General features: G+C 48.2%; 1 long non-coding RNA gene across 1 annotated transcript; it reads left to right on the forward strand.

Moving 5' to 3' along the window:
* Positions 1 to 1313: 1313 nt before the first annotated feature.
* LOC138638481 (uncharacterized) lies at positions 1314 to 7513 on the forward strand. Its single transcript, XR_011312506.1, has 2 exons — positions 1314 to 1669; positions 6352 to 7513. It is a non-coding gene; the product is annotated as an uncharacterized lncRNA (long non-coding RNA).
* The last annotated feature ends 316 nt before the right edge of the window (positions 7514 to 7829 follow it).

Below are 7829 nucleotides of genomic sequence, written 5' to 3' on the forward strand. Positions count from 1 at the left end.
GGGAGCCATGCACGCAGGGAAAAAGGATGGGGAGCCATGCACGCAGGGAAAAAGGATGGGGAGCCATGCACGCAGGGAAAAAGGATGTGGAGCCATGCACGCAGGGAAAAAGGATGTGGAGCCATGCACACAGGGAAAAAGGATGTGGAGCCATGCACACAGGGGAGAAGAATGGGGGAGCCATGCACGCAGGGTGGGAGGATAGGGGAGGCATGCACGCAGGGGAGAAGGATGGGGGAGCCGTGAACGCAGGGGAGAAGAATGGGGGAGCCGTGAACGCAGGGGAGAAGAATGGGGGAGCCGTGAATGCAGGGGAGAAGGATGGGGGAGCCATGCACACAGGGGAGAAGAATGGGGGAGCCATGCATGCAGGGTGGGAGGATAGGGGAGGCATGCACGCAGGGGAGAACGAATGGGGGAGCCGTGAACGCAGGGGAGAAGAATGGGGGAGCCGTGAACGCAGGGGAGAAGGATGGGGGAGCCGTGAATGCAGGGGAGAAGGATGGGGGAGCCGTGAATGCAGGGGAGAAGGATGGGGGAGCCCAGCACGCAGGGGAGAAGGATGGGGGAGCCGTGAACGCAGGGGAGAAGGATGGGGGAGCCCAGCACGCAGGGGAGAAGGATGGGGGAGCTGTGAACACAGGGGAGAAGGATGGGGGAGCCCAGCACGCAGGGGAGAAGGATGGGGGAGCCGTGAACGCAGGGGAGAAGGATGGGGGAGCCCAGCACGCAGGGGAGAAGGATGGGGGAGCCGTGAACGCAGGGGAGAAGGATGGGGGAGCCGTGAACGCAGGGGAGAAGGATGGCGGAGCCGTGAACGCAGGGGAGAAGGAATTACGGGAGCCGTGAACGCAGGGGAGAAGGATGGGGGAGCCGTGAATGCAGGGGAGAAGGATGGGGAAGCCGTGAATGCAGGGGAGAAGGATGGGGGAGCCGTGAATGCAGGGGAGAAGGATGGGGGAGCCCAGCACGCAGGGGAGAAGGATGGGGGAGCCGTGAACGCAGGGGAGAAGGATGGGGGAGCCCAGCACGCAGGGGAGAAGGATGGGGGAGCTGTGAACACAGGGGAGAAGGATGGGGGAGCCCAGCACGCAGGGGAGAAGGATGGGGGAGCCGTGAACGCAGGGGAGAAGGATGGGGGAGCCCAGCACGCAGGGGAGAAGGATGGGGGAGCCGTGAACGCAGGGGAGAAGGATGGGGGAGCCGTGAACGCAGGGGAGAAGGATGGCGGAGCCGTGAACGCAGGGGAGAAGGAATTACGGGAGCCGTGAACGCAGGGGAGAAGGATGGGGGAGCCATGCACACAGGGTGGGAGGATGGAGTATAAATATGGAGTATAAATACTAGGCCCCATAGGGGGGACACAGTGTGAGTGGACAGTTTGAAGAGGGGGCCGGTATAGAAAGGAGAGGTCAGTGTGAAGAGCATGTACCATAAGAGGGACAGTGTGGGGGTCATATTTTGTGCAGACAATATAGTGAGGGGCAATTTTTTATTCCGGAGCATTATAATGGCACTTGTATCTTTAAGGGCATCTTGTGGAGACTTTCTGCAAAAGAGCGGAAAAGATGGAGGTCTGCAGAGACGGCTGTGGCTGAGAAAACTCATCATGGGATCTGGACAAGATGAAGAAAAGAAGAACAGCTCCAGAGACGACGTTATCTATAAGGTACCTGGATGTAAATGTTATTTGTGATACTAACTAATTCTCATGTTTTTATTTATGTTAGGAGCCATTTTTCCGTTCTCCTCAGGCAGCAGAGAGGCTAGGTTCACCCCTGAGGGCGGCTAATATAGAGGGCAATCTGGCCAGCCTATCCGGCCCCGAGGCTCCGGGGGCCCCCTGGCCAGATTGCCCTCATGTGCGGCAGGCATGGAGCAATCCCTGCAGCTCCGCTGCCTGCAAGAGAAAATGGCAACGGATCTGCAGGGAATGGATGCTTCCTGCTTCCTTTCTCACACAGACAGCAGCGGCTCAGCTGAATGACATCATCATTCCGCGCTGCGGCTGTGCGAGACAGGAAGCTGCCGCACACTGGCTTCTGCACACTCATGCCTGGAAGGAAGCTGCAGCTGTGCAGGACCTCAATCACCCCCTGAACAGGAGGTAAAGAACGGTCTGAATGTGACGGATTGTTTGCAGAGTAAAGAGGGGAGACAGGGGCAGCAGTCAGAGACTAGAAGCAGTGATTTACTGACTGTGACCCCCGGAGCTTTGTGTTCTCTGGTCAGTGCAGGATTTTCATCCACACACAGCAGGGACCAGAGAGTTCAGAGCTCAGGAACACAGTCACTAAATCACTGGGTCTATTCTCTGACGGGACTCCAGTCATCACTGCAGTATCAGATCCAGGCTGGGACTGACCCCTGAGCCCATCCCCCAGTGAAGACTTTTTCACATATACTGTATCTGTTGCATTAAACACACATATAAGGGTATGTTTCCACTGTCAGTAAACTCTGCGGATTGGACGCTGTGTACATCCGCAGCATCCAGTCCGCAGCTCCTGATGTTACAGCATAGTGCATGAGATTTCAAGGAATCCAATGTCCACTATGTATACAGCGGCACCCGCAGCTTCCCTGCAGAGATGGACATGCGGCACATCTTTCTAGACTGTAGCATGTCTATTTATCTTGCGGAGACGCTCAGTCTCCACAAGATAAATATCACAGTCCAATGTATAGGATGCGGTGATTCCGCATGTGTTCAATGAACACATGCGGAAGCATCACTCGTACAAAAGCCGGCAGCGCTTTGGACCGAGCGGACATGTGCTGCATCCAAAGCGCTGCCGATTCCTGACCGTGGAACCATACCCTTATACATTAATGTATACTATGTCACATATGCAGTAGACACAGGTGTTTATTATACATGGGCATATTCTACAGTATATATATATATATATATTAGCTTTGTCGCCTTTAAAGAAGGGGGGGCCCAAACACATTTCCTGCACAGGGGCCCCAAGCTGTCTGTGTCCGCCCCTGAGCCATTCATTATATTGGCTCAAACCATAGTCACTGTTTATTTGTCTTTTCCAGTCCTTATACCTTATCGCAGGCGACTGGCATTGATATTTGGTATTTTTCAAATCCCTTCTTTTTGTATTTGGAACTGTTAGTTATGGATTTATATAGGGCTGCTACTTTCTTAGAATTGTGCTTTGCTGTGGCCTATGGCATTGTGCTCCCCCGTTTTATGACTCAGTATCTTTCGTAATTATATATATATATATATATATATATATATATTCATATATATAATTTTCTTTTGGTAACATTTTGTGAATCAAATTTAGTTTTTTTTAAGGGGTACTCTACCCAATCAAATACGGGTATAAATATTTGGACATTAATGTATGACTTATATAAACACTTGTGTAATATTGCAGAAATGGTGTATATGGCAAGAGTAGTGAAAGTAACACCTGACACCAGAATGTCTGAGGACAGGGAAAAGAGTCAGGTACCAGACACCGTTTGGGCAAGGGGAAAATCTGATATGGGTCGGCTGCCCATTCCCCCTGTCATGATAAATCAAGAGAAGTAATCACTCCTCTTTGGTTAAGGCAATACCCCTTAAGTCTAGTCAAATCAATGGCCCTGAGCAGGGATATTAAAGAGTATGTTAAGGCAGGGGTTCTAGTGCAGAGATATTCCCCCTGCAACACCCCTTTGTATCCCATTAAGAAAAAAGGACCCAAGAGTTCCCCTGACACTTACAGAATAGTTCATGACTAACGAGCTATTAATGATGTTACAGTGAGTGTGACCTCAACAGTCCCTAATACACACACCGTACGGTCACAGATCCCCACAATGTCAAAATGTTTCACAGTTATTGATTTGACAAATGCATTCTTTTCTGTACCACTGCACTCTGACTGTCAGTATCTTTTTTTCTTTCACTCACGAAGGTAAACAATACTGTTGGACGGTCCTCCCACAAAGGGGGAAAGAACTTCCCAACCATCTATTCAACAGCGATGGTAGGGATTCTTGAGCAGTGGCAACCACCTCATCCACAGATTGTACTATTACAGTACGTGGATGACCTCTTGCTCTGCTGCCCGGACCAGATGTCCGGAAGCTACAGTTTCCTTGCTGTGTTTTTTTTTTGGCAGAAAAGGGTTGCAGAGTCTGACGTGACAAATTACCGTATTGCAAACAAAAGGTGACATTTTTAGGACATTGTATTGCTGAAGGTACAAGACACCTGACTGAAGACAGAAAACAGGCAATACAAATCTCCCTTTACCCAGGTCACACCAGCATCTACGCACTTTTCTAGGTTTGGTGACCTACTGTAGGCCTTGGATAAGGTCTGCTTCATAAATGATGCACCCACTCTATGACTGTTTGCCATCAGAACCCTACAATCTCACTCAAGAAGCAATTGACTCCTTCCACTCTCTCAAGCTGATCATTGTGTCAGACATTCCAAACTATGATCAGCCATTTTTCTTATTTTGCACAGAGCAGGGTGGACATGCTACCGCAGTACTGACACTACAACATGGAAAGAAACAGAGACCGATAGCTTACTACTTAGCACAATTAGACCCCGTGATTAGAGGGTCTTCTACGTGTGTACGTGCTGTAAGAGCTGCTGTATTACTGAAAGGCATGTGAGATCACACTGACTTTTTCTTTTTGACAATTTGTTCCCCACGTGACATTAATGCCATACTCGTACAAGTTCAACCAAAACACCTGTCTAAGGAGAGACAGATCAGACTTGAATGTGCTCTAATACTAATCCCTGAATATGTCACCCTCAAAAGACATAATGTTCTGAATCCAGCCACTCATCTGCCTGCGGATTCAGAAAAGGGGGAATTGGTGACAGCATTGGCAGGTGGGAAAGAGAACATGACATGACGTTGACATGACGCACGAACATGACTGCATAGGAACTGATGAGTCAGGAGACAGTGGGTTTTACATATGTTCGTAGGAAGAAAAAAACCTGTTCCTAATGCATATTTTGAGGTTTTTTATTTTTGTAGATGGCTTCAGATACCACCAGAATGGGCGACTCTACATTGGATATGCATTAGTATCCTCACATGAGGTAATCTGAGCTGAACCACTCGCTCCTCACATGTCGGTGCAGGAGGCAGAGTTGAAGGCACTCACTGAAGCGTGTAGAGTTGCTGCAAGTAAAGTCGCTAACAGTTACACAGATTCGAATTGTGCATGGGGAATATCCCATGATTATTGCCCTATCTGAAGAAGCAGAACGTTTCTTACATCAGCCGGTAAGCCCATTAAAAATGCAGAGCTGGTGAAACAATTAGTGGAGGCATTGACGTTATCAGTCCAGGTTGGCATCGTCAAGGTAAAAAGCACACACAGACGGTGACTCTGTGGAGGAAAAGGGCAACAGAAGGACGGACGAGGCTGCTAAAGTAGCAGCAAGGCGGCCTAGAGAGCAGTGGACGGTGGCGGGGAGTCAGCGTATTCCAGCCACACTGAGCCTAGATGTCCTGAAATCCCTCCAGCTGCCCAAACAGAGAAGGAACACTGGGAGAATGGGAGCTGAGCTGAACTAAGAAAGTATGGGAGAATCAGGATAAATCGTATATACCAAGATCCCTGCTCCCAATCATGGTGCAAGCAACACAAGATGCCTTCTGGATCGCTCCTGGTTTCAGTTACGCAGCCACAAAGCTCGTACAGTCATGCCTCATCTGTGCACAGCACAACCCAGGTAAAACAGTAAAAATCCCTAAGAAAGCGACAGTTAGGCCTCTCTACCCATTTCAGAGACTGCAGACTGGCTACATACAGCTACCCAAGGTAGGAGTGTGTGAAAAATGTCCTAGTATGTGTAGATCTCTTATGTGGTTGGCTGGAAGCCTATCTGGTAAAATGTGCAAATACTAAAGCAACTGCAGACAAACTAATGAAAAAAACTGATCTGCAGGTATGGTGTCCTAGAAACCATAGACAGCGATAGGGACACACACTTCACGGGAGAAATAATGAGGGAAGTCATGCAGGTCCTGGGAGTACAGCAAGCATATCATGCACCATATAGACCACAAAGTAGTGGGAAAGTGATGAGACTAAATGGGACACTTAAACTGGAAAATCAAAGGCCATGGCAGACAAAGGAAAGAGCGGTTTAGAGTGCTTGTCTCTTGCACTCTTCAGTCACACACACTCCAAATAGAAAGACAGGCTTGTGTCCTTTTGAAGTCCTGTTTAGTAGTTTGCCAGAGGCTGGTCTGTACTTCCCACAGGTGCTACAAAAGCAACACGGTGCTATGACAGCCCATGTCCAGGCCTTGCAGAAAAGACTTAATGTGGTGCATAAACATGTGTTTTCATCCATTCCAGATACTAATGCCAGTGCAGACGTATATCAGCTGAATCCAGGTGATTGGTGGTCATACACAGACACGTGAGAAGGAGCCTAGATCCACGGTTTGACGGCCCGTTTTAAAGTCCGTTTTAAAGCTGACCACATTCACCTCAGGGAAACTTGAGGGAAAGCCCACCTGGATCCTTGTCAGTCACTGCAAAAAGATCTTTTCACCAGCAGAATGACTGTTGTCCTAATCACCTTGCTGGCAGTGGTAGGATGTTTGCACCTTACAGAGACACTGGATAAACAAACTTATTCAACATCTTGCTTTTCTTATAAAAGACGCGGAAGGACAAAAACTGCTGGACTGTTGGATCTGTGCACACAGCCCAGTATCTGCAAGGACTATGCTGTACTTAGCCTTACCCCAGGACCAAAGGAAGGTATTAACACCACACTGCATGCACAGTGAGACTTGGACTCAGATTTTCGTGGTTCCTTAAGGCTCTTAATGAGACTAATACAATATAGAGACTCCTTTTTTTCCAACCAATTGGCTTAGCGGCCTAGCGGGATGGATTATTTTCGGTGTTTTACAGACTTGTATGCAAATTTTGTTGCTTTACTTATTCTTTTATGTAGCCGTAAAAGCGCTAATATATATATTACCTAAGCTATGGAATAATGTAGGTGTAGAAAAAAAATCTAAGGCTGAACCTTCTGTAGTATATCATAGGCCCCGTATGGCCACTGTTGACTGGGGAGGTGAGTGTCCACACTGAGGGTGGATGGGTGAAGCAGGTAGGAAGTCGCCTTGTGGGTATTAGACCCATGAGACAGTAGCTCCTTTGTGGACATCATCTGACCCCGTAGCAGAGGTTATACCATTTACAAAAGGGGGAAATTGATATAGAAGGGTTAATAGTTTGCCTTTAAGTGCCTCTTGCCTTTAATTGTTAGAATTACTAGAATCTGTTGACTCAGTAGTCTGACGGTCTCCTCTTCAAGGAGACTGTACTTCTTATCATGTATGTTCTCAAGAGTCAGTACAGCATATTCTGGGTTATGGTAAATAAAGTATGACCCTGGGTGATGGTGGGGGCTACATGAGTTACATTGAAATGCATTATGTGTAAATGGTATAAAATATTGCTTCTTGCTCTATTACTTCAGATAAAAGTGACTTGCTCACAGGATATGTGTGAGGTGTCTTTTTGTCTCCAAGCGCGCTTGTAAAATGACGGGCGTAACTCCACAATTTGGTCTCACTGGTGATCTGTCAGCTGATTTTTGGGTCAGAATGAAAAACAGCTACAACATAGTGCTGTGCTGATGAATGGTGGGGATAGTAGTGCTGTGCTGATGAATGGTGGGGATAGTAGTGCTGTGCTGATGAATGGTGGGGATAGTAGTGCTGTGCTGATGAATGGTGGGGAGAGTAAGTGCTGTGCTGATGAATGGTGGGGATAGTAGTGCTGTCCTGATGAATGGTGGGGAGAGTAGTGCTATG

Source organism: Ranitomeya imitator, chromosome 5 (assembly GCF_032444005.1).
Source record: "Ranitomeya imitator isolate aRanImi1 chromosome 5, aRanImi1.pri, whole genome shotgun sequence".
NCBI classification, from domain to species: Eukaryota; Metazoa; Chordata; class Amphibia; order Anura; family Dendrobatidae; genus Ranitomeya; species Ranitomeya imitator.